At 39.4% G+C, this 27,935-nt stretch overlaps 1 protein-coding gene across 8 annotated transcripts in view; it reads left to right on the plus strand.

The window, feature by feature from the left end:
• The window catches only part of MYO6 (myosin VI), a 136,060-nt gene that overhangs the window by 10,909 nt on the left and 97,216 nt on the right, over nt 1–27,935 (plus strand). The window contains exon 1 of one of the 8 annotated variants that reach the window (XM_061207678.1): nt 27,645–27,666. The exons of the other annotated variants lie outside the window; for them this stretch is intronic. The gene's annotated coding sequence lies outside the window, so the exon portion shown is untranslated. Of the gene's footprint in view, nt 1–27,644; nt 27,667–27,935 lie in introns of those variants that run through there. 8 annotated transcript variants of the gene reach the window in all.

Consider the following 27,935-nt stretch of genomic DNA (forward strand, 5'->3'; position numbering starts at 1 on the left):
CCTGTACCTAATACCTTGCTAATGAGGCTGTGAACCCAGTTCCATTGTAATCTGTGTTCTGTCCCTGAACACTCAACAGAGACTACTCTGTAACCTCCTAATTAATAGATCCAGTGGCCTCGTTTAGATCATTATTCTTTTCCAACCTCTTCGGCTACTGAGCAACTAATCTTCCTTGAATTATTTCTTCTGAGCGCCTGTGGTCATGCACTTCCCAGGTCTCCAATTTTTCCTATTTGGTTTTTACTGCGTGATTTTGTCGGCCCATGTCTTTACTGTGCATGTCTCATAAAATCCTGTGCGTGGCACTTTGCTCTACTTGGTCTGTTCTTATTTTTGATAATTATATCAGCTCCATGGTTCTGACTCTTATGCAGGATTCCCCCCAGATTTCTTTTTTTTTAAAATTAATTTATTTTCGGCTGCGTTGGGTCTTCGTGGCTGCGTGCGGGCTTTCTCTAGTTGCGGTGAGCGGGGGCTACTCTTCGTTGCTGTGCGCGGGCTTCTCATTGAGGTGGCTTCTCTTGTTGCAGAGCATGGGCTCTAGGCACGCGGGCTTCAGTAGTTGTGGTGCATGGGCTCAGTAGTTGTGGCTCGTGGGCTCTAGAGCACAGGCTCAGTAGTTGTGGCACACGGGCTTAGTTGCTCCGCGGCATGTGGGATCTTCCCGGACCAGGGCTTGACCCCGTGTCCCCTGCATTGGCAGGCGGATTCTTAACCACTACGCCATCAAGGAAGCCCAGTTCCCCCCATATTTCTTTCTGTATAATCTTGACCAGCATTTCCAAATTGATGCTCCATAGACATCTTAAAATTTCACATATTTCCTTCAGAGCCCTCCTTGCAGAAACTGCTTCTCCTCCTGTTTCCCTTATGATACCCTCATTACCCTAATTGTTCATGCTCAGAACTTTTACTCACCTTTTCCCGCTTCACTTGTCATATTCTGTCAGTTGCCAAACCCTGTTCCGCTTCTGGAGGGTTGGCCGTCACTTTCCTCCCCCTCTGACCGAGTGCAGGCCTCGCTCCTTTTTCTCTCATTCATAGCTCCCTATGTTTGGCCCTTTCCCTCAGTGTACAGGCTGTCCTGTGCATTGCCGTTAGAGTTCTGTTTCAAAGTAGAAATCTGATTGTAATAATCCCTTGCTCAATAAGAATCCCTGTTAGCCCTTTATTAATACATTGGAGAGTCCAGACTTTCATCGTGGGATTTGAAACCCTTTGAGGCCTGATCTCTTGGCCCACATTTCCACCTCAGTACTCATCACACTTCTGCCATTGTCCTGAGCTCTGGCCCCATTGACCTGTTCCGCAGACATGTCCCTGTTCTCCCACCTCCTTACTCTTGTTCAAACAGGCCTTTGTCTGGAATACTTTCCTTTAGTCAGGCTTACCCATCTCTCAGGACCTACTTGAATTAAATCTTTCAAAGTAGCTTTCCCCAGTTTACAGTTTGGAAGTACACCTGTATTGTAGTATTCTTCACCGGTTATGTAATATATGTGTATCTTCTTTCATTCTCCACTACTCATCCTAGATCGTGAATGACTGGAGAGTATGCATTGCCAGTAGATGATTTGGTGAGGTCTTACGTAGATCAGCAGATCTCAGGTCTTCGGACTTCTTTACACTCTTAATTATTGAGGACTCTGTAAAGATTTTGCTTATCTACTTGGTTATACCTATTGATATTTACTGTATTAGAAACTTTAAAAACATTTAGTCTATTTAAAAATAATAATATAGGCATTTTAACAGACATGACATATTTTATGGAAAATAGTTATTTTCCAAAACAACAATTAGTGAAAAGAGTGCCACTATTTTACACTTTTGTAAAACTCCTTCATGTCTGACTTAATAGAAGATAGCTGGGCTGTCATATCTGCTCATGAATTCAGTTTGTTGCGTTATTTCTTTTTGGTTGAACTGTGTATGAAGAAAATCTTCCCTCACATAAATATCTCATTGGGAAAGGAAATATTAACTTGACCTTTTCAGTTAATTGTGTGTATATTCTTCGATCCTTCACCACCACTAACCAAATGGTAGTTTCTTAAAGTTCCAAAGTGGAATTTTAAGCCATATCCGTGAATTTTCTGTACCCTGTTACGTTAAAATCCATTGTTCAGTTTTGCACTTTGAATGGAACTTTTACCCACATGTGATTTTATAATGTGGTGTAATGGTCATTTGGAACATACCGTTCCACTGAGTTATGCAGATCTTCGAAATATATGTAATATATTTTGATCTCATCAGAAAAGTCTTTTAAGTATTTAAGCTTAAACAGTATAAGCTGTTTTATGTTCAAGGTGGCAGATGCGGGTTTTCCCAGATTCTGCTTTCACTTGAATCTTATCATCATCAACAAGTACTGTCAGTTGCTTTCCTTGATGTGACAGGCTTCACTCAAAAAACAAACAAAACCTCGTTTGCCAAAAACTCAAGCTTGAATAACCAAGGTTTGTTAGTCATTCTTTGCAGTGAAAATAGTGTTTCATGAAAGAGTCAGTTCCTGAAGGTTACCGCTCAAACACTTCCAGAAATATTTTCCTTGGGGCAACATCGTACCTTGTTTTACAGTGGAAGTGGTTTATGCACAATCCCCATTTTGTCATATAGAGTATTAAAAAGATGTGTATTTGAGGATCAAAATGTAATGAAACCAATACATTTTACTGCTTCATCAGAGGTATTGTTTTTCTTATTGAAGTGTAGTTGACTTACAATGTTGTGTTAATTACTGCTGTACAGCAAAGTGATTCAGTTACACACACACACACACACACACACATATATATATATATATATATATATATATATATATATATACACACACAGTCTTTTTTTAATACTCTTTTCCGTTACGGTTTATCAAGGATATTGAATAGAGTTCCCTGTGCTCTACGGTAGGACCTTGTTTATCCATCCCACATATAATCGTTTGCATCTGCTCATCCCACGCTCCCCGTCCATCCCTCCCCCACCCCCTTCCCCTTGGCAACCACCGGTCTGTTCTCTATGTACGTGATTCTGTTTCATCGATAAGTTCATTTGCGTCATATTTTAGATTCCACATATAAGTGATATCATATGGTATTTGTCTTTCTCTGTCTGACTTCACTAAGTATGATCAACTCTAGTTGCCACATCAGAGGTATTCTTACGTGAGGCAGCATCCTTTTTACTGTGACAGCAGTGACCACTGCTACAATTTGGTGCCCCTGCCTTGATTTTAGCTAAAGTGGTAGAAGTTTTACCCGTCATTGGTTCTGCATTATTAGGGCAAATGTCTTAGTATTACTTTAAAAATAGTTTTGACCTTGTTGACTCTCTGCAAGGGTCTCAGGGATCTCCAGGGGTTCATTGGCCACACTTGGAGAACCGCTGGTCTAGATCATCGTCCACTGGAGTTGTGTGTTCAGGTTTTCTGTAGACCAGACCTAGAGCCTGGACAGTTAGAATTAGACATTACCCCCCAGTTAATTTAATTCCAATTCCTTATCAAGAAGTTGAGGAAGCTGAGGTTTTGAGAGGTTAAGAGACTTGCTAAGGTCATACAGCCAAATAAGTGGCAGGACTGAAAAGATAATTCCTCTTAATTCAGGAATACCTCTTAATTCAGAATTCATTTTTTCTATCAGTATTGTGCAGTTTAAAAATTTAGAGGTAATTTCAGAGATATTTTATATAAAGCTATGGCTAGAAAGTAAGCATTTCTTTTTAAGCTATAGTGTGGATACTGTCAAATAGAATTCTTAGGGGATAGATTTTTGAACTTTGTGACCCAGAACTCTGGGATCAGATTGCATCTATTTTGTTCACCTCTTTTTTTCATCTAGTTGACTATGAAATTGCTTGCTGTGATCAGACGGAAGATTAAGTGAGAAATTGAGATAATTCAGCAATTAGTGTATAATCATTCGTAAGAAAAAACTCAGTATTTACCATGGTAAAAATCATTATCATCAGTTTGACATTTGAGAGAGCAGGATATGATTATATAGAAAATTGAAAAGTAATTGAGCATCTTTTGGAGAGTATTTTATCTTTTATTTTTTAATAGATCTTTATTGGAGGATAATTGCTTCATAATACTGTGGTAGTTTCTGTTGCACGACAAAGCGAATCAGCCATATGCATACACATGTCCCCATATCCCCTCCCTCTTGAGCCTCCCTCCCACCCTCCCTATCCGACCCCTCTAGGTGGACACAAAGCACCTAGCCGATCTCCCTGTGCTATGTGGCTGCTTCCCACCAGCTATCTGTTTTACTTTTGGTAGTGTATATATGTCGATGCTACACTGGAGTTTCTAGGCTATTGGGTAGAGCTGGGTCTTGGTGCCGAGATGAGGAACTGCGTGAGACCTCACTCTGATGAATATTCCCTGGAGTCTGAGGTTCTCTGTTAGTCCAGTGGTTCAGACTCAGAGCTCCCACCGCAGGAGCTTCAGGCCCGACCCCGGGCTCGTGAACCAAGTTCCTGCAAGCCGCCGGTTCACTGTGGGGTTCCTCCCGTCTCCTTGGGCATCGGAGTCCCCTACCAGCGGCTGGCAGGCGCCCTAGTTGTGGGGAGATGCTAACTCCGCGTCTTCCCACACCGCCATCTTGACTCCGCCTCCTTGGAGAGTATTTCTTTTAAAAATCATTTTATTGTGGAAAGTTTTAAGCGTATTCAGAAAAGAAGAGCATGTGAGCCACTATGTACCATCACCCTGATTCAGCAGTTAACAACTCGTGGCTAATCTTATTTTACTTTTTAAAAAAAAATCTAATTATTCTCCCTCCCCCTGCATTATTTTGAATCAAATTCCAGATATCATTTAATTCATCATCTATAAGCATTTCAGTTTGTAGGAGAGAGTACTTCCTAAAACTTGTAATTAGGGGGCTTGGTATCTAAAATAAGTTTGAATTAACCTCTCAGAGGTCTTTTCTAGCCTAACCAACAAAGCCAGAAACAAACACCTCCTGTTTACACCCTGTCATCTCCTTGTTCTTTTGCCTTATTTCTCTTTCCCTTACTATAAAAATTTCTACCAGCTGTTTCTGTTTTTCCTCTGTTCACTCTTTTATTCACTGCAGTATCATTTCTGCTTCAACTACTGTATACTGAAACTGCTCCGATATTACCAGTGCCCTTCCCATTTTCAAATCCATTAGCTTATTTATTTATTTATATTTTAATAAATTTATTTATTTATTTTTGGCTGTGTTGGGTCTTCGTTTCTGTGCGAGGGCTTTCTCTAGTTGCGGCAAGCGGGGGCCACTCTTCATCGCGGTGCGCAGGCCTCTCACTATCGCGGCCTCTCTTGTTGTGGAGCACAGGCTCCAGACGCGCAGGCTCAGTAGTTGTGGCCCATGGGCCCAGTTGCTCCGCGGCACGTGGGATCTTCCCAGACCATGGCTCGAACCCGTGTCCCCTGCATTGGCAGGCAGATTCTCAACCACTGCGCCACCAGGGAATTCCCTCCCCTTAGCTTTTAATATCACCCCTTCCCTGACTTTTGTGAGGTGGCGCTTAAAACCTTGGGGGATGATTTAGCTGTAAAGTGTGCAAGATTATGCTTTGATATGATCACTTATGCATTGTAAAAAAGGTGCTGTTTTTGCAATCCTTAGTTCTGTCCCAAGAGACCAGTGTGCTCTTTCCAGTAAATATGATCCTTCTAGGACTTGGAGTTTGTGGTTGCTGGGTTGCCAGTGGTCAGGCTAGAGGCTTCACAGTTACTGGACTGAGCAAATTCCTGTCTGGCTATTAGCAGGCACGGAAGAATGCCTGCAGGTCAGCTCTGGGTTGGGAGTGGGAACAGAAGGTGCTGCCTTGGCTCCTGGCGTCGGGGGCTGGGCTGGCGTTGGGGGCTGGGCTGGCGTTTGTCCCTGGATACTTTGAATGAGACACGTTGGCAGCTGTCCAGATTGGAAATATACCTTCTCAGGTTCCAGGCCTACCTTGGCTCATCTGCGGGCAGTGTGGGGATAGCAGCCCCCAGTGGACGCCTGGCTCTGCCCGAGCTCAGTCTCCTGCCTTGAGAGCTGTGTGGCTTATCTGCGGACAGTCTGGGAGCAGCTTTGCCAAATACAGGTCAGGAGGTGCGTGTGACCTGAAAAAGGGTCCTCTCCTTTTCCAGTTAGGCTGTTCAAGGCTTGAGCTTTATTCGGTTGTTATTTGTTAATGTTATTTTGTTATTGGTTAACACTTTTGATGTTTAGCTATACGTTTGTTTGAGGGAATATGGCTTGTGTCAGAAATGCGTAGTGTTACCCTTATAGACCTGTGGAAAGTGGCTTTTTAACGGAGTTAACTCGTGCAGTCCTGGGAACAGTAATTAGTGATACTTACGAGTAGTTTGAATTCTGACATGTAGAGCGCGTTGGAGTTTTGTTTTATTTTCCTGGAATGTGCAGCACATCACTGCTTTAAGATTTCATTCTGCTCATCTTTTAATGCTCTGTTCAAAATGGGTCTCCTTTGTCCTGGTCCTTGTCCTTCACTGTCCCTTCCCCACCCGGTCCCTACCCCTGGCAATTCTTTGAGCACTTTGTGTTTCTCTACAACACAGTTTACCTTTCTTTCTCCTTCGGTAGGTTGTGAACACTGTGATTTTATTCTTGTGTGTTTAGGGCCTAGTACTTGGCCCTGTTGTAATATAGATGCTCAATAACTGTCTATTCAGTGAATAATTGAATCACGAATTTGAACTGTGAATATATTGTCTACTTCTTTTAAAAAGTTTTTTCTCCAAATATAAATTCTAGGTCATCTCGTCAACATAAAACCTCTCAGAGGAGTTGAGATTAGGATAGTCAAGGGGTTAATGAGCCCAGGTACCTAGAATATTGCTTACAAAAAAGCCCTGAAACTAATAGCAATGGTAATAAAGGACTTTTTAAGGAAGATGAAACTAGAGCTGAAAGAACCCTTTCTTCAATAATTAGGGAGGATGATGTGAAACGGGATATACTGGGGAGACAAGATCTGCTTGTTTGCATAACTGTTAGGGTTCGACCAATCATTTTGAAAAATTAGAAAGCTAAATTTAGTTATTTGTGTGTATTCCCCTTTTTGACCTCCATCCTGAAGTTTTGTGTACTACTTTTCCCAGCCTGAACAAGTCCAACCGTGTAAGAAAGACCGTTAAACTTGTTACCACATACACACTTGTAGCACCAATTAGAGTTTTCATATAATTTATGATATTTTTGGATGAAAGTTACTTTAAAGATAACTTTTTTTCTGATTATAAAAGTGGTAGCTGTCCTTCAGAAAATTTGAAAAATGTGAAATGTGTAAAGGAGAAAAGAAAAACCATTTATAATGCCATCACTTAGAAACAAAATAAGTATTCCTATTCTAATATATATATTTAAAAAACATTATTAATTAAATTCTTATTGTGAAATCAGAGAAGTGTTATGCTCTACTTTCTTTTTTCCTAATTAACTGTAATTTATCTGGAATTTATTTTGGAGCATGGTTGAAAAATTATTTTAAAATTGTAATATTTAATCATCTTTCTTTTATCACTAAGAAAAATCTGATCTTTTGGATTGTTGTTGGGGAAATTTTATTTTTTAATTCCTCCACATTCCTTTTTTTTTTTTTTTTTAGCCGCGCTACGCGGCATGCAGGATCTTAGTTCCTCAACCAGGGATCGAACCCGTGCCCCCCAGAGTGCAAGCTTGGAGTCTTAACCACTGGACCATCAGGGAAGTCCCAGTTCCTCCATATTCTTTATTAAAGCCTCATAGAATTTTTTTGAGTAATATCTTTTACACTGTGTTCATTTTAATCAACTAATAAGTGATCTGCCACAACAGATCAAAACAGTACAGCTGGAGTCCATGTTCCGCTGGACACTACCTGGTCTCCATCTGGAAACTAAGCATTGTTTTCATTTTGGTGTGTATACATTTGTATTTTTACTGTTATTTACAGCTTTAGGTTTGTAGAAGTACGTCGTTTTGTATGTGCGTCTTGACCTACGAATACTCTGCAAAATGTTCTGCAGCTTTGTTTTTTCATGTAACGACAGGCCTTAGGTGGCCATGTTGAAAGGTTAAGATCCACTTTACTGCTTTTGATTGTGCATGGTTTTCCGTAGTCCAGATATTGCATAGCTGTTCAACCATTTTCTTTCTTGCTAGACACTTAGATTCTTTGCAGTTTTCCCCTCTTATTTACAAGTGCTACAATAAATAGCCGTGGTGTGTCCTAAGAAGTGCTGGTTCAGAGAATTTACCACTCTGTAGTCTCACTAACAGAACAACTCGATGTTATTGGATTTTAATTTTTAATCACTGTGATGAGTGAAAAAAGTATCTCATTGTTTAATTATATATAATAATATTTTTCTTAAGGGGAAATATCAGAATGTAATGATAAAGATGGAAAAAAATATGGTTTTCTGGTATAAGTCTTTACAGAGGCATGGCTGGCTGTTTGAAATAGAGACTGTGTTTAAAAAGTAAAAAATATTGTTTTACATTTGTGATTGTGTATAAACAAGCACTTAATCCCTCCCCCCAATTCATTTTAGTTAGCTCAGTTTTCATTTCACTCAAGCTGTAACACAGGGAAAAAAGTATTCTTTGCTTTTCAATTTCTAGAATCAGATTTTTTAAAGTCTAAGACCTTGGGAAACATTCGCAAACTTGACAAAATGCAGCTTGTTTAATAAAATATGGAACCAAGATACCATATTATATTCTGATTTAGAGGAATGGAGAAATAAGAATACATTTTAGTAGTTTGGAAAAGTGGCAAGTAATGGATTATTATTAGAATTCAAATATTGTACTCAAGAGTATAGCATTTGCAGTGTTAAATTTATTTAAGTATTTTGTACGTGTATCATTGATTTTTGGTTAGTACTGGCATGATCTATATGATAAGTTAACTGAAACAAATATGAATATGGTATTAAAAGGACCTGATCATAAACTACCCAGCTAAGTTTGTAAATAGTTCCCTCTGACATACGTTTCACTTTTGTTAGTGCTTTTCTATCTCCATTTCGATTAAGTTACTTATTGTGGTCAAAGTCTAAAGCACCTTACAAATATTGTACAGTATAATATATTTTCTTCTGTATCTTATGGTTTCTTGAGAATTGAGCAGAAATGAATTGTTTTGTTTAATTCTTTTTAAGGTAGTTTTATATGTCTTATATTGATTTAATGAAAATAAGTTACAGGAAAGCTCTGCCTACACTTTTCTTATTTCCTGGTGTGAAAAAAAATGCTTTAAAAGTGAATCAGAATATAAGGTAATCACTTCCCTAACTATTTTTACAGCCTTTTAACTTTGTTAATTAAATTCTTTTTTTAATTTAATTTTTATTTTATATTGGAGTATAGTTGATTTAGTTGTGTTAGTTTCCGGTGTACAGCAGTAACTTTGTTAATTAAATTCTTATCAAAAATGCTTTTTAAAAAAGATAAACACTTTTAAAGACAGTATGTTTAAATGTTTTAATTCACGAAGTTGCCTTCCATTTGTGATACTTTATTGTAATGTGTCAGTTTTACTTCAGGAACTATATGTTGTGTTTGTCAACATTTCTGGGTAATGGCAAAAATCATTTTTAAAGTAGGACACTTCAAATATGTGATGTTAAAATTCTACTTAAGCACATGACCACTTCTTTGCTCTTTACAGAGACAAGGTAGCGTATGTGCTAGATTTGCAGTTCTGTAGAGATGAACTAGTAATGGTACACATCTGCTTCCTTGGAAACTTTAATCTTAGCATCTGACACTATTGTTTGTACAGATTCTAACCTAACATACAGCCTTGTTGAGTCATTTGGATTGAAGAGGGCATTGGCTACATATCTCTTCGATTAACAAATATTTAATAATTCCCTATATACGATATACTGTATTAAGGGCTGGCAGTATATGAATAGGCAGGACATGGAGAGAGAACTCTAAAGAGAGATTAAAATTTAACAACAAAGTACAGAGCAAAACAGGAACTAATGCTATTCTCTATAAAGCTGAAAGCAGGTATAGAGGAAGGAATACCTAATTCTGAGGATTATGGTGGAAGCTTTCAGGGAGGAGAGATTTGGTTGATTTTTGAAGCAGTGAGTAGAAATGCAGTACGTGAAGGATAGGGGAGAGGTCTTTCTGGCAGGAGGAGTGCAAATTGTGTGCCTGCAAGGGCGACTTTTTCAGGGTGTTTGGGGCACAGAATATGTGCGACGTGCAGAAGCTGCCCGGCGAGAAATTGACCCGGTCCGGCTGGTGAGAGGGAGACCACCCGGGCGCCTTCGTCTCCAGAATGGAGTCGACACATCGAACTGTGCTGGGCGATAAGTCAGCTTCCCAGGTTTGCAGGTCTGCATGTGCTTCTTCTCGTGTGGCTTGGAGAAACTGTTTCTCTTCGAGATAAGATAAGACAAAGGCTTGGGAGGGTGGGGACGTCACCGAAACCAAAGAGGAACAGATGAGCAGCTGTGCTGGAGTTCAGAGCGAGACTAATTATTCTGAGTAACCTTACTCCAAGTATTAAAGGGAGGCGAGCCTTACAAAGTGCAGGGCGGATGATGGAGATCACTTCGCAGTGGGTTTCACAGTTCTCCGGCTTTAAGGGAATTTTCATAAGCACATTTCCTTTGCCTTGAGAGCTGAGTTTGTGCTGGGCATTTTGCTGGAAGTTAGAGACAGGTTGAAATACAATTAATATTCATTAATTACCTTAATTCGTATCAGTTTAAAATAGCTTTATGCTGTGGTTTTATTTTGGTTTCTGTCTCTTCCTTACCCTTATGTTCAAGATGATGGTATCTTACTGCTGCTTCTTGCACAAAATCTTGTTGTTGATCTTTTCTCTATAGCTGGTTAAAAAGAAAAGTGGAAAGATGACTTGTGATTTATCATTTATATATGGTGATGATTATAAATCTCTAATGTCCCCTTGCCTGCCGTTCATTGGGTCTGGCGTGCTGAGTTGCTGTTTTCCTAACCAGCGTGTTGCCCTGGTTGTTACCTTTCATCCTTGCTCTGATACCCCATCCCTAGATTCATGTTTCCTTTCTCTTCTTTCCTTTTTCCCTTTTCAGCCTGTTTTCCATCTGTCCTTGTTTCCTTGCCCTATATCTATTATTTCTGTGCTAACTATCTCTTAAGCTGAAAACAGATTCTCTATTTGTCTGACCAGGGGTTCTGGCTGTCTTCATGAAACTCTCCTGAAGTGTACGTGCTGGAAATTTAGCTTTTCACAAAAGGACGAGCCACAGTGTCTTTGATATCTTCCGAGGGCTTTTTAGTCTCTCTTTCCTCAAAGTGCCTCTAGTTTTCTCCCAACGCTTTAGTTTTGCCCATTGTCATAAGGTCTTGTTTTGATTTCAGATGAGAGATACTTCATGGATTACATGATTGGGTGCCCTGAACCGGTAACCCCACCTGTGAAATTAGGACATCTAAATAGCCTCGGTAAACGGGGCTTTCAGCACTCCTCCCTCTGTCTCTTCCTGTATTTTGGTGGAGCTCTTTGTTTTTTTTTTCTTTAACATCTTTATTGGAGTATAATTGCTTTACAATGTTGTGTTAGTTTTTGCTGTATAACAAAGTGAATCAACCCCTCCCTCTTGCGTCTCCCTCCCACCCTCCCTATCCCACCCCTCTAGGTGGTCGCAAAGCACCAAGCTGATCTCCCTGTGCTATGCATCTGCTTCCCACTAGGTATCTATTTTACGTTTGGTAGTGTATATATGTGCATGCCACTCTCTCACCTCGTCCCACCTTACCCTTCCCCCTCCCCGTGTCCTCAAGTCCACTCTCTACATCTGTGTCTTTATTCCTGTCCTGCTCCTAGTTCCCTCAGAACCTTTTTTTTTTTTTTTTTTTAGATTCCATATATATGTGTTAGCATACGGTATTTGTTTTTCTCTTTCTGACTTACTTCACTCTGTATGACCGACTCTAGGTCCATCCACCTCACTACAAATAACTCAATTTCGTTTCTTTTTATGGTGGAGTAATAATCCATTGTATATATGTGCCACATCTTCTTTATCCATTCATCTGTCGATGGACACCTAGGTCGCTTCCATGTCCTGGCTCTTGTAAATAGTGCTGCAATGAACATTGTGGTACATGACTTTTTGAATTACGGTTTTCTCAAGGTATATGCCCAGTAATGGGATTGCTGGGTCATATGGTAGTTCTATTTTTAGCTTTTTAAGGAACCTCCATACTGTTCTCCATAGTGGCTGTATCAATTTACATTCCCACCAACAGTGCAAGAGGGTTCCCTTTTCTCCACACCCTCTCCAGCATTTATTGTTTCTAGATTTTTTGATGATGGCCATTCTGACTGGGGTGAGGTGATACCTCATTGTAGTTTTGATTTGCATTTCTCTAATGATTAATGATGTTGAGCAACTTTTCATGTGTTTGTTGGCCGTCTGTATTATCCTCTTTGGAGAAATGTCTATTTAGGTCTTCTGCCCATTTTTGGATTGGGTTGTTTGTTTTTTTGATATTGAGCTGCATGAGCTGCTTGTAGATTTTGGAGATTAATCCTTTGTCAGTTGCTTCATTTGCAAATATTTTCTCCCATTCTTAGGGTTGTCTTTTCGTCTTGTTTATGGTTTCCTTCGCTGTGCAAAAGCTTTTAAGTTTCATTAGGTCCCATTTGTTTATTTTTGTTTTTATTTCCATTTCTCTAGGAGGTGGGTCAAAAGGGATCGTGCTATGATTTATGTCATAGAGTGTTCTGCCTAGGTCTTTGTTTTAATAATGAAAGATTTTACAGAGGGGGTAGTTTCTGCCTCTGAGATGGCATTTGGTATCTCTTTTGCTATTGCCATTGTAGCCATCCTCTTTGCCTCAGTAGTACTGGCACATGCCGTAATCAGAAGAGGCTTTGGGCTATGTCAAGAGGTCAATAAATCAATTATTTTGACGACAACAGCAAGGCTCCTCTACCAATGTCTAGGATCCACCCATCTGTGGTCATTTTTATTATCATTTAGTGTTCGCTAGCAGTTTTGAGAGAGAAATCATCTAGATTTTGGTTTGCTCCATTGGAGCACAGTTATATGAACTTTACTTACATTTGTGAATCTTCTAAGTGGGGGAGAGCAAAAAGGCAGGCTGTGTTTAAGGGCGGAGTCAGATTTCTGCCGTAAGGTGACGGGCTGGGCAGGAGAAGTTAGAATATGGTTCTTGTTCATCACAGTTTGCCTTCAGTAGGACCGTGGTGGAAGGACCTTTTGTACGGATGGATTAAGAGATCCTGAAGGGGCGACTTTATTTGAAGGGTTGGGAGGGAGGTTTGAAATAACTAGTGTTGGGCACAGAGAATGTAGGTGAAGTTGAAAGCCAGAATTAGGAGTGTAATAAAATCAGGCTGGGGAAAACCGACAGACCACAGGGTGTGGCAGTAAGGAACAGAGAAGAGTGAAAGAGAAGTTTGTTCTTTAAGGAGGCAAAGAAAAAGAAGAAGATAGAGCAGAGGAATAAAGTACCAGCCTGCTTGAGATGGAGGAGTGCTTCTGTGGTTTGAAACCATTATAGAAAAAGTGAAAGCCACTTGCTGTTTAATTTGCTAATCCTTGGAACTGGTAGAAGAGGCACAAGTGTAACTATGTAGGAGTCCCTTTGTAATTCATTACGTGTGAGTACTCAGTGCATACTTCTGTTCTCCAAATATGCGTTTGTCGTATGTATAACATTTTTCATTAAGTAAATGTAAATTTTCATTTATTTATCTAGTAGTTTACCCAATGACTATTTTTTTCAGGGCCAACCATGTGGTTTTTCCAAGTTAATCATTTGAAACCTTTCTCATATTGAAGAAGAAAGTCATAGCAACATATACAGCCATAAGAAATACTGGAAGTTCTGCTAAAGTGCCATCTTTGGGGGAAAATAGTATAGTATAGTAATTAAGATCACAAATTCTTAATTTGTCAGATTTATGCATCTTTTTCTTTGTGGTTAATTTTTCCCCCTATTTAAAGTTCTTCCCTGTTCTGGGGTCATGAAGATAATCTCCTGTATAAACTTCCAGAAGCTTTATTGTTTGCATTGCACATGTAGATTTATAATTCACCTGTGTATAATTTTTGTGTATGATGTAAGTCTCAAATTTCATTTTCTCCCAAATGGATTCCAGTTTTTCTAGTAGCATTTATTGAAAAGTTAATCTTTCCCCTGCATTGCTACTATTACTCTGTATTGCTACTTTTGTTGTTAAGCAAGTATTCATTATACCTCATATGTGTATGAGTCTTTGTTGTGCTCCATTGGTCAGTTTGTCTGTTCATGTACCATTATCACACTGTCTCATTGTAGCTTTATAGTAAATCTTACCTTTCCATCTAGTTCTTCTTTGAGGATATCTTGGCTGTTCTTGGCCTTCACATTTCTGTATAAATTCTAGAATCAGCTTGTAGAGTTTTTTAAAATAAATAAATAAATAAATAAATAAATAAATAAATAAATAAATAAATAAATAAATAAATAAATAATGTTTAGCTGCATTGGGTCTTCGTTCCTGTGCGCGGGCTTTCTCTAGTTGCAGCGAGCGGGGGCTACTCTTCGTTGTGGTGCGTGGGCTTCTCATTGTGGTGGCTTCTCTTGTTGCGGAGCACAGGGTCTAGGCGCGTGGGCTTCAGTAGTTGTGGCACGCGGGCTCAGTAGTTGTGGCTCGCGGGCTCTAGAGCACAGGCTCAGTTTGTGGCACACGGGCTTAGTTGCTCTGCGGCATGTGGGATCTTCCCCGACCAGGGCTCGAACCCGTGTCTCCTGCATTGGCAGATGGATTCTTAACCACTGCGCCACCAGGGAAGTCCCTCAGCTTGTAGAGTTCTAAAAAAAAAGATCTGTTGGAATTTTAATTCGGATGCATTGAACCTACAGGTCACTTTGAAGAGAACTGACATCTACTGTATTGAGTCTTCTCATCTAGGATCATAGTGGGTTGCTTAATTTATTTAGGTCTTTGTTAATTTCTCATAATGATATTTTAGAGTTTTCTATGTAGTAGTCTTACTTATATGTTTTTTTTTTTAACTTTAACTTTGCTCTAATCTCAGACTTTCAGAAAAGTTTTAAGAACAGTACTCTACAAAAACTCCTGCATACCCTCTACCGAGATTCCCTACATGAACACATTACCACATTTTCCTTATTGCCCTCATCATGCTTACAGACTTATACCTGTTCCTTTACCCCTAAACACTCCAGTGTGTGTTTCCTAATAACCAAATGTTATTTAAAATTTGCAGATCATAATCAGAGCTCATGCATAGCAAAAGTAAATCCCAGATCATGCATTATGTTTGGTTGTCAAGCTGCTTTAGTCTCCTGTCACCTGTGACAGTTTCTCATCTTTCTTTGTTTCATGACCTTGAAATTTTTGAATAAGTCAAGATAGTTATTTTGTATAAAGGTTCTCAGTTTGCCTAATGTTTCCTCATGGTGAGATTTAAGCTGTATGTACATTTTCGGCAGAAGTACCACAGAAGGGGTATGATGTACTGAGCAGAACTTTGATCATTTGGTTAAGGTGGTGTCTGCCACTTTACATGTAAAGTTACTGTTTTCTGCTTTGTAATTAAGTATCTTTGGGGAGATGCATATATTTTTAAATTAGATTTATTCTTAGGTATTTGATATTGTTTGGTGCTATTGTAAATGATATCTTTAAAAAATTTTTATTTTTAAACTATTACAGTATATAAAAATGTAATTCATTCAGTACATTGATCTTATATTCCACACGTTTACTAAACTCACTTATTGTAATTTATCTGTAGATTTGAAAAATATTTTCTTTGTATACAGTCAGGTCTGTAAATAAGAGTTTTATTGCTTCCTTTCCAATCCTGCTATCTTTTGCTTTTCCTTGCCTTACTGAACCCACTAACACCTCAGCTGAAATGTTGAACAGAAGTGGTGGTAGCAGGTTTCCTTACATAGTGTCTGTTTTTAAAGGAGAAGCTTTCTGTGCTTAACCCGTAAGTATCATTTTTCTTTTTTCAAAGATTGTTAGATCAAATTAAGGAATTTACCTTTTTTTCTGAGTTTTCTGAGAATCTTTTTTAAAAAAATGACAACTGGCTGTTGAATTTTACTGAATGTTTTAGTGTTAATGAATCCTAATAATTGATTTTTTTAAAAAATTCAAGTTTATGGAGGTATAGTATATACATACAATAACATACAATAATAGTATATACATACATACATACAATAACATTCACTTTTTTAGGAGTACAGTTTGAGATTTAGAATAGTTCCGTTTCCCGCCAAAGGTCCTTCATTCCCCTTTTTTGTCAGTCCCATTGCCCCTTCTCAGCTCCTGACCCCCTCCCCAATATGCTTTCTGTTATTTTAGATTAGTTTTGCCTGTTCTGGCATTTCATGTAAGTGGAATCTTACACTATACATTCCTGGTGTCTTGTGTCTTTCACTTAGCATAGTTCATGTTGCTGTGTCTATCAGCACCTCAGTCCTATTTACTGCTGAGTAGTTTTCCATTATATGGATTTTTGTTTATGTGCTCATCTGTTGATGGAAGTTGTAATTGTTTCCCATTTGGGGCAGTTACAAAACAAAAAAGCTGCTGTAAATATTTGGATATAATTTTTTGTGTGGATATCTCTTTTGGGTAAATTCCTAGGATAGTAGGATTTCAGATAGTATGGTAAACAATATATGAGAGTGTCAATTGTTCTGCATCCTTGCTAACATTTGGTAGTGTCAGTTTTTAAAATTTTAGCCTTTCTAGTGGATGTGTAGTAGTATCTTATTGGGGTTTTAAGGTGCTTTCTCTGATGATTACAGTGTTGAACATTATTTCCTGTGCTTCTTTGCCATCCATTATAATTTTGAGTATCTTTTCATAGATTGATTTTTAAAATGTTAAAACAAAGTTGCATTCTTGGAATAAACCAAATATGGTTGTGATATATTGTACTTTTTACTTATTACTAGATTTGGTTTGCTGATATTTGTTAGGATTTTTGTATCTATGTTTGTAAATTTTATTATCAAGGTTACTATACCCTCAGGATGAATTGTGGAATTCTTTGCGGGATGGCTGTATAAAATATGCGTCAGTTTAATTCCTTGACTATTTTCTTTTGAGAAAATATTGGGTAAAGTATATAAGAAAAGTTGAACTATGTTCATGTTTTGTCGCATAAACATGTAGGACTAAAAATTTGCTTCTGATGCCAATTTAAATATTTCTGGAGTATCCAGGGTACAGTTAGTTCTGCAAGTTATGTATGGTGCACTCTAAACTCCTCTGTGTATGCAACATTTATAGAAGGTTTATTCTGTCCTTGGCTTGAGGGCTTGAGGATACACAATCAAACTCCCCCATCGTCAGTTACTTCAGTTTAGGGGGAAGAGCTTAAGTAAACACTAGCAGTAACATTTTCTCATGCTCTATTTGGAAAGTTGCATGCGGGATGAAGTGGGACCAAGGATGAGAAAGAGTGGTGGGAGGAGATGGGGCTGAGGCAGGAGAAGCTTCAGAGAAAGGTGATGCCAGAGCTTTGGTTCTGGAATGATTTTGTCAGAGGAAGCCATTTGAGCAAAGGCTTGGGGATTGGCTCAGCCTGGAGTACTTGGGTTGAAAATGGCTGGAGGAAGGAGATGAGAGAAAGTAGTTCCCCAAAGAAATAAGCATTTGCCATGCTATTAAACAAATGAAAACAATTAAGGTAATGTGATAGTCCTTCATATGCAGTGTATACTTTAACTGAAAACAATAACGAGAGTTCATCTGTATGTTATGCGAGGTACAGCTGGTGAGCTGAGGGAAGATGCAGGAATGTCTGCAGGCTCACTTGCTAGCCAGATGACTGGTTCAGGTCGCCAGTCTCCCTGTGTGCTATGCCTTTCAAATTTGTGCCAGGCTCTGCAGTCCATTGCCAGATTTCACTGAATCTAAATTCTATCCTAATAACCATCAATTCTAAGGCGCACAATTATTTTATGTACTTCTGAAAGAGAAAAAATAACACTGCCAATTAAGTCATGACACACCATTGATTGCTAAATGCATCTTAGTTCTAAACATGTTAGCACGTGAAAAAGGTACATATTATAATTGTGGAGATATGTGGTATTTCGTTTAATCCTCACAATAACAGTGTTGGTAGGTATCACCCCCTTATAAATCACTATGTCATGGTTTTTCAGAGTAGCTGTTATTGGGTATTCAAACCTGTGGTTTTGACTCCTCAAATGCTGAATTACACAGTACTATAATTTAGTTAATTGCCCTTTATTAAACATTTAGCTTATTTCTAAGATTTTTCTTTTTCTGTTTTCTTTTTCTCTCCCTTGTCTTTTTTTCCTCTATTTTTTTTTAAGTACCACTTCAGAGAATTTCTCTATAGCTAAGCTTCTGATTATTTTAAGTATAGATGGCTAGAAATAAGAAAAGTCTAAACATTCTTAAGACTCTTAATATATGCATATAGCCATGTTGCTTTTCAAAACTGTAACACCAGTTTATATTTTTCACAACAGTGCTTGAAGATGTAAGTTCCACCATAACTTCTTTAGCGTTGGTTATTACAATAAACTTTTTTTCTAATTCTGCAGGCAAGAATGGTATCTCATTTTCATTTTCATTTTTTGGATTATTAGATTGGAGACTTGTTCACGTTAATTTTTATAGGAGTTTATCATTGATGTGTAAGTTTCTGGAATTTTTTTGTTATAAGTAAATTATAAATAAAGTACAGATGTAATTATGCAGCCATCATGACATTTTTAATTACTAGATTTATTTTTTCCCTACAGTAGCATAATAACCAGATTTTTAATTTTAAAAAATAATTGGTGTAGTTAGAAAATTTTTGGAGTCCTGTTGAATTTCTTATTTTGATCTGTGGCTCAACTGTGAATTTTTCTAGGTAAGATTTCATATTTAGAAGAATTAATGAACTTAATATGTATAGTGTTTATGATCCTGTTAACGGTGGGATAAAATTGTAATTGCTGTGAAACCTGATTAAGTCTCTGAAAAAATTTTAAATTGTAATGGTATATGTTTAAAATGTAACAGGATGTGCTATACTAGGTGGTAAAAAAATTTTGGGCACTTAAGTAATAACACAAAGATTCTGTTAAAATCTTTTCCTCTTGATTTTATTCCATTAGTAGAAGTACTTCATCAAGGAGACTGATTTTTCAGCTGATGTAAGAATGAAAAAAAATATTTTTCACCTTGATCTTTTATAAGGATCTGCTTGAATACTTGTGAAGTAGAAGCATTTGGGTTGAATATTTAAAAAGATTTCTCTTGAGCCACACTACCTGCTATTTCTAAATGGCTTTCAGCAATCTATATTGAAGTGCATACTTGAATCCTTTTTAGGGAACAAAAAATTGATTATTAAGTAATATATATTAAATTGCAGACTTTTCTTGTGGCATAATATTTCTATCAGTGGGCTCTGATAGAAGTAGATTATTGAAAGAAAGTTGAAGGGTTGGCACAGTTTAATGGGAAGCAAATGGATGGACACAGAGGAGCCTTGTGCAGTGCTCTCTGTTACGTGGCTATGGATGAGTCACTTAACTTTTCTCTGTCTTTGTTTTTGTATTTGAAAATTAACACAGTAACACAGGTCATTGATTGTTCATATTTTAGAAACAGTTAAGTTCTGATATTCTGCTGAAGAGTTGGTCCACCAGTCACTATGGTTATTTGGTTCTTAGTTTTTAGCTTTGGGTTAAGATGAATCTATTTCATGGCTTGATCCAATCTAGCATGTTTTAAATGATTTTGCTCTATTGCTATTAATGGGGTACCTTGGATGATGATATGGGCTATCAGTATCTTGTTAACAAGGTAAGAGTAGATTATTCTCTAGAAGATAGGTTGGACTGTATAATTATTTTTACAGAGTTAAAAAAGGAGAATTTGTGCCAGAGAAATTAAGATCCCAAACGTGTATTTTTGTCATGCCAAAAAATAACTACAGTGTTTTCTCTCAAGCTTATTCAGAGTGGTAGAGCTTCTCTGAAACTTCCTGAATCTTTCTACATCTGTTTTATCCAGCTGTTGAATCTTAGCATGTAGCATTTGAGAATACTGAAATAAAGCAAAAATGCAAAAGTTGTAGGACTTTTATGGGATTGGTACCATGTGGTGGGTACAGTAAGTGAAGAATGATGGGCGGGAGTTCTGCTAGCTTTGGGTACTTATATTTTTCCTTTATTGTGCTTTTTCATTTATTGTATACATTTGAGTATTTCTGTTAACATTTCTGTGAAACTTATTTTCTTTTCATGATTTTAAAATTGAAAAGATACTGTATGATTTTACTCTACCCTGGAATTAAGCCTCTTTCCCCTTAGGGAACACATTCCCAGTTTTATAATGACAGTGAGAATACAAGTCAGCAAGACCACAGTTCACTTACCTGAAATGCATTTAATGGCAAACTTTAAAAAATTAAGTTAAAAAAACTCTTAAATAATGAATAATTGTGTTAATAAAGTATTGGGGCTTTTTAAAAAACAATGATTAAAATTTCAGCTGTTGTGAAATTGTCAGATTTAATAGGCTTTATTAAACATTCCCAATTGCAATGATGAAAATAATTAGCAGTGAGTTATTCTATAAAAATATTTTTTGTTTGTTAAACATGAATTTCTTGTTTGCATACATTTATCTCTTCTTTCTCTCCTGAGATTTCATTAAAATGATAGCACAGGAATAAAAAAAAAGGTAGAAGTCTGTGGCAAAGAGATTAGAAGAAGGTAGTAGCACATGAGGAATTTCAGCAAATTGGGATAAAGGAATATTATCTGACTTAGTTAACTAGAGGAATCTATATTCTAAGTTCTTGCAGAGAAGAAAACCAACACGAGCAGATCAGATCGAACTGAAGGCTCCCTGCAAGGCTTCGGGTTTGGGGGTTTCAGTTAGTACAGAAGGTGAGGGTGAAGACTTGGCAGAAAACCGGGGGGCTTGACTGAAAGGCTGTGTGTGAAGAGGTGAGGCCCCCGGTTCCGTAACTGTTTTGCCAGAGACCAGAGGCCTTGTTCTCTGGAAAATGGCCCTTTACCAGAGTAAGATGAACAGATACGACCAGTGGGAACACGCCCACAGAAAGGCTGAGTGCTGCCCGGGTACTTGAGAATGAAGACTGCCTGCCAAGTGATGGTCTCGCTCTACAGAACTCCTGGTCAGCTTTTACGTGCCTTGTAAGTGTGAATGGAAAACAAATGTGTTGAGGAAGGCCTTTTCATGAAAGAGAAAGAGCAGAAACAATAGAAAAAAACAACAACAAGAAGGAAACAGAAACAGTGGAGGGGAATTAGAAATGTGATTGTAGAAGTGGAAATTTCAACAGGAGGATTAGAAAGTCGAGTGGGGACATTTCCAAGCAGGTGGAATAAGGAGGTAAAGGAATGCAGGATAGAAACGAGGAGGGTGCGAGCAAACTCAGAGAGGGGCAGCATCCAATTACAGAGCTGGCAGGATGCGGACAAAAAACGGGAAGGCGTTTTAAAGAAATAAAATCAGAACGCTTGTCAGCTTTACGTGCCTCGTGCCTACAGAGTCACCGTGCTCTCAGGGTGCGCAGCTCAGTGAATCCAAGCACCGCACACCGAATGTGTCCTTGAGGAAGTTTAGATCCTTGACGCTTGCAGTTCAGAGGGGAGAAGAAGGAGGAGATAAAGGGATGGGGCATCTGAAAGGCAGAACAGTCCTGGATGCTAATGGTTACACCTTTAAAATCCTGAAGAAAAATGACTTTCATCCTGGAATTCAGTGTGTGTGTGTGTGCGCGCTCATTGTCTATCACTAGGTATGAAGGTGGACGTGAAAGGACTCCGGTGTGTACCCAGGAGGGAGGGTGAAGGGAGCCTGGGATGATGCTGGGCAGTGGGTCCAGAGGGCAGCTGGGCACGGGGGAGACGGGAGGGCAGGGCCCTCTGATGGTTATATAAGCCTTTTAAAATAGTATATTCGGCTTAAAAAAAAAACCCCGTTCTTTTATCACTTTAATAAAAAAGTTAATATAAAGTGCATCTTCATGAAGTGCTGTCAGTATTGAATAGGACTGTGAGACTGTAATTCACACAACTTTAAGTGAACAACTAGATGGAAGGAAAAATGCAGAGTGAAATCAGGGTGAGAAGCAATTCTTTCCTCATGAAGAGTACTCAGTAGTTCTAATGGATTCTATTCTAGGACAGTAATTCTTGTGAACTGAGACTAAATTGTAGCTGAGTTGAATTTTAATTGTTGAATAATTACTGTGTAATTATGTCCACAAGATGCATGCGATTATGAAAATAGTAACTGAGTTCAAGAACTATTCTGACTTCAAGTTTTTGGACTCAGTTGACCTCAGTAACTAGGGACTTTACAAATCAAGTTGATGCTGTAAAAACTCAAGATTGAATTTTGGTGTAGGTGGAAAGCAGCAGCTTTAAAGGAAACCATTCATAGCTATGTTGGAGTAAAGGCAAAATGCCCAAAGTGCAGTGGAGGAGAGGGTTTTCACTGGGAGATCTAATGAAAAAACAAAACCGCTTGCTTACTTTTAACTCCGTTTAGGAAAACTGAAGCCCTTGAACCCTGTAAGTAGCATTTCTTTGAGATGATGTCATGTTTTATGAGCTGGGAAGCTGCACGAATCTTTGGATCATATAATCACTATTTTACATTTTAGAGTGATTAATTATTTTTGTTTGTGAAAAGTTAACTATTTGATTAACTTTTTAAGTGCCTCGACAAAACCATTGCAGTTTCTTAACACACTTTGTATAAGGGCTCACAGTAACATATAAATTGTGTTTGTCTCAAGTCTTGCTCTGAAAAATCAAAAATCCAGGTAGATTTTTCCACTCAGAGAAATCGCAGTTACAGTGTTTGATTTATTTGGCCACTTATACTTTTTTAAAATCAAAATCTACCTTTAAAAAAACAAAACTAACTTTCGCCTAAACTTTGCCAACTGGTAAATCTTTGTGTTTTTATCCATGTTTTGAGAATCTATTATGTTACCCTATTTCCTTAATTTTATTTATCCGGCACATTTGTGGGAAATGCTAAGTTGGATGGCCAGCAATGAATATATCGGATTGGAGGGGTATGTACAGTCCAACAGATTGTGACAATCAGTTTCATTTAGTTTTGTTTGAAACACCCAGTTGGTTACTAACCCTGTTCCGTCTGTCTGTCTGTCTGTCTGTTCATGCATTCGCTAATTATTTACTGCTATCTGGTTTCTGTCCCATTTTGTCATTCTCTCTGATACTGCCCTAATTGGATGTTTTTTTCCTCACCATGTTGGATTCTTACACACAGTCTTTTCTACCAGAACACCGTGATCTTTCTAATATGCAGATCTAATTAGATGGCTCTCCATTGCCTGTGGAATAAAGAATCAGAGTTAAGGCCCTTTATGCTTTGGCATGGATCTGCCTTTCCAGCTTCTTTTCCCTTCTTCTCCTTTTCTATACACCCTCCAGCTTCAGGTTTGCATTTTTGAATTTCTCCTTTTGTTCTTTCATTGGTCTGGAGTGCTCTTCCCTGATTCTCTATTTGTTGAAATCTTTGGACCTTCGAGACCCAGCTTACATCACTTTCTCTCTCCAAAGTCGAGGCCCCCTTGGGTTGACATCAGTCAGGCAGCCAGAGTCATCCTGTCTTAATGCTCCCATATAAGAGTATTTTACTTTGGTCTCTTATTTGTGGAGGACAGCATGGCCAGGGAAGAACAAAGGTGTTTGTAGATGGGAGAGGGACAAAGATGATGGATCCAGGAGAAGCAGCGTGAACATCATGAATGTAATCAGTGCTTGAAATGTTCAAATGAATATTTCAAAAAAGTCTGAGCCCTAGGCAGTTAATAAGGCAGGCAAATGTAGACTTGTTTATAAAGCAGGAAAATCCTTGCTTTGGTTTATTCCCCTAATTTACTTACTAACACGTAAGGTTTGTGTAGCTTGGGGTTTGAATCTTCATCTCGAGGAATTAAGGTAGCCACTACGTTTTGATTTTTGCCTGTTTTGGGGACCTACGTTAGTGTCCTCAGATGGGGAAAAGGTGAGGAAAGAGAAGGTGGTATAGACCAACCTCACCTACTTTATAGCACTAAGGGGCAGTGTTGCGGTGCTGGTTTTCTGACCACCCTTCCCCGCCTCCGCATTTGGATACCTGGGATATTATCACTTTAGTGATTCTCCCCTGACCCTGCCGTGAAATAATTAGTTTGAATTCTTTAAATGGCAATGGGAGATAACTTTGTAATTTTTTGGAGTTTTTAGGATCTTATTTCTACCTGTGTTTTGTTTTTAAGAAAAAATGTGCTTTTGTTTTTTGTTTAGGATGAGAACTACTGTTTTTTATTTTCTGGTGCTATGCCTGACACATAATAGGAATTCAGTAAATTCAGTAGAACGTGTTTGTAATCAGGCCACTTCATGATTCAAAGGCCCCTTCAGACTCACTCAAGAGCTGTGTGATGTTATGTGCTGAAGAGATGACATTCTGTAGGAAGACATGTTTTTAAAGTATTTATACAGCTTCATCGTCCTATGGCTGCCTCGAATAGTTAACATTTAGGATAAGTATGGTTCCGCCCGTTATAAAGTGAGACGAAGTGGAATTAGGTGAGCCACTCAGTGTTTTCTCTGGGAGCTGTTTCGGCATGGATTTGTCAGAGACTTAACATCTTAGTGCTCTGGTGGTTGCCTGTCCTACTAGTGGTTGCTAGTCGAGAAAGAGAAGTGGTTCCTGAAGTCCGTAAATGGTTTCCAGTTTGTCCTTCCAAAGCTGGTGAGATTCCTGTTAGAAGATCTTATCGAACAGTATGGTTGACTCGTAGGCTTACACCTAGAAACCCTAGGATACTTGGTTGAGGACTAATTTTGTGAAAAAGATTTACTGATTCTCTTACACTTGCTTGCTTGCTTTTTTTTTTTTTTTTTTAAACTCAAGTGTCTAAGGTGTATTTACTCTATGACTTTAATTAAAAGTTAAAAACAGGATTCCTGCCCTGTTGAAAAACTGCTTTCTGTAAGCCTTTGTGGTCATTAGGAACGTTCTGTTGTGACCCAGCTCAGTCAGTAACGAGCTCACCTGCGTCAAATGATGCTTCATATTCCCACGTCCTGTGGAGCGGGAGTGCCTTGGGCACAGTAACATTAGCCACCTTCTTCCTGGATTCTTGCTTGCTTTCTGTTGAGTCACATGAGACGCGTGACATCAGCCCTTAACTTTAACCAAAGAAAATTGAGAATGAGCGTGAGGCTGAACAAGATGTGAACGGGTCAACACACCGTTCAGAAACACATCCCATGAGGTGTGGTCCCTGATGAATCAGGAGGAGCCGGGACCTGGGAGCTGCTGGGAAAGTGCTGAGGTTCCCGTCTAAAGGGCCCTCAGGCACAAGTGGCTCTCCTTAGTCTGTCTTCAGTATTTCAGGAAGCCTGGTGGCAGGTTTATATTTGCTGTGATGGAACTGGAGTAGGCTCACTGAAGTGTCCCGTGTCTTTGTTTTTGGTTTCTCATCTCACTGCAGCAACACTAGCTATTTTTATAGGTGGCAGGACCGTAGAATTAGTCAATTTAACAAATACCTGTTTTGTGCCAAGCATTGTTGTGGGCATCTAGAGTCATAGCAGTGAATAAAATAAAGTCCCTGGACTGAAGAAGCTTATATTCTAAATAACTAAAACACATAGTAAGTTTGCCAGATGTTAAGTACTATAGGAGTAGCAAGCTTGGGGAGAGCGTTAAGTTGTGCTGGTTTCGGGGGGATGGGCGGGGTTTCTGTCTTCAGGAAGATGATGAAGGAAGCCTCCCTGAGAAGGTGACAGTGGAGCCAAGTCCCGAAGAAGGTACGGAGAAAACTCTTTCAGGCAGAGGGATTGCATCAGTAAATACCAGAGGCCTGAAACACAAGCGTGCCTAGTGTGTTTGAAGAACAGCACGGAGACCATCGCGAATGACGTAAAGCGAGGGGGCACTGGTGGGGCGGCGTCAGAGGGGTTGGGCAGGGGAGAGCCTCTGGGAAGGGTCTGTGGCCACCGGGAAGACTTGGGCTTTTATGTGAGTGAGGAGGGCGGTATTCGGAGAGAGTGGAGCAGAGATCGGCAATGGCTTAGGTTATAAAAGGGTCAGATTGACTGCTGTACCAGCCCTGACTCTGTGTGGGCCGAGGCAGAAGAAGGGAGAGCAGCCAGAAGCTACTGCGGGAATCTTAGTGAGGGGCGACGCGGCCGAGGGCTGGGTGCCCTGGTCAGACCTATTCAGGTTCTGGATAGAACTTGAAGATGGCGCCAGGAGGATTTGCTGAAAGACTGGATGCAGAACGGGAGAGGAAGAGGAGAGTTGAGGGTGACTTCACAGGTTTCGGCACGTACAAGCGTGAGGATGACATGGTCATTTGATGACAAGAGGAGGGCCAAGCGAGGGAGGCACTGAAAGGGGAGCTTGGAGGCCGCTGTAGGGTGAAGCCAGAGGTGGCCGCTGTCTCCTGAAGCGTGGAGTGGAGGCGGCTCTGAGCTCGAGGCCTCTGGAGCTCAGGGGAGAGGAGTCAGCTGAGCTAGAAACCTGGGCGGTATCAGCGTGTGGGTAATAGGACGAGATGCGACAAGCCTAGGCGGGGGATGAGGATAGGTGGAGAGAAGGCCCAAGGATTGACTCCCCAGGAGTTTCTGATAAGATAAGGAGAATCCAGCCAGAGGAGCTGAGGCAACCCAGGGAGCAAAGCAGCCGAGTGAGGGATCCTGAGGTCTGTGAAGGAGCTGCTTCAGGGCAGAGGCCTCAGCTCTGTCAGCTGACACCGCTTACTTGAGGCAGCCGGGGATTGAGACCTGCTCATGTGACCTAGCAGTGGGGAGGAGGTCGCCGGAGACCCTGAAGGGTGGGGATGCAGGTGCGATAGTCATGGGTTCAAGAGAGGATGAGAAGGGAGGAAACAGGCAGTGAGCGTAGATAGTGAATGGGAAAGTAGACCACTAGTGAAGAGGGGAAGTGGGCGAGGAGAGGGAGAGAGGGAGAGGAAGAAGCAGAGATAGACGTTGCCGAAGCGCTGCCTTTGCGTGGCCCGAGGGCGTGGGATCTGGTGGGTACGTGGAGGGATTGGCCTTAGGTATGAGGAAGGCTCGTTTGGCCTCACTAGTAAACAGGAAAGCAGAATATATGGACACACAGATTGGTAAGTTGATGTGGTGATGAAAGCTCGAGGAGTATTTGGTTATTTTAAAAAGTGAGAAAATTTGAATTTTTACAGATAGTTTGGTAGACAGTTTGGTAGATACAGATAGTTTGGTCGACACTGTCATCAAAACACGTTGTGGAGTGGGGTTAAATAAATTAAATTTGAAAAGACAGTTTGTTTCTCATTTTGTAGAATATCTGAACATTCTTATTGCATATTTTTATTGATAGGTCAGTTCAGAAAGAAACAACAATATAAGACTATTTCATAACTGCATCAATAAAGTGAAAAATTCCAACAACAGCCTCCAATCCCTTTCATTATCCCCGATTCTCAGCTGGTCATTTAAATGCAGTATTAACTGGAAGACAAAATTACCCCCCATGTATCATCATGTTTACCTTGCAGCACAGAGCGCCCAAGCCAAAAAGTTCTTCTAGTTTGTGCTTCCCTGTAATCTACCCATGAAAGAATTTAAACCCAAGGTAAGACTTTACAAATAAGAAATAATAAACATTTTAATGTTTATGAAAGAAGGGGTAAGAGGGTTTTCATAAAGCCTTTACGTATCTTTTAACCTTCATTTATTTCTTATGCCACTAAAACATAGGTTAGGACAGCAGAGTATTATACAGCTGGGGGTTTTTCCAGATCTGGTGACAAATACAAACCACTGTGTGCACAAGAAGCTTGAAGCAAAGCAGTGCAGTGCAGTGATTATGAGTTTGGACTTGGGGTCACACAGGATTCATAT

This window comes from Eubalaena glacialis, chromosome 12 (assembly GCF_028564815.1).
Source record: "Eubalaena glacialis isolate mEubGla1 chromosome 12, mEubGla1.1.hap2.+ XY, whole genome shotgun sequence".
Taxonomy (NCBI): domain Eukaryota; kingdom Metazoa; phylum Chordata; class Mammalia; order Artiodactyla; family Balaenidae; genus Eubalaena; species Eubalaena glacialis.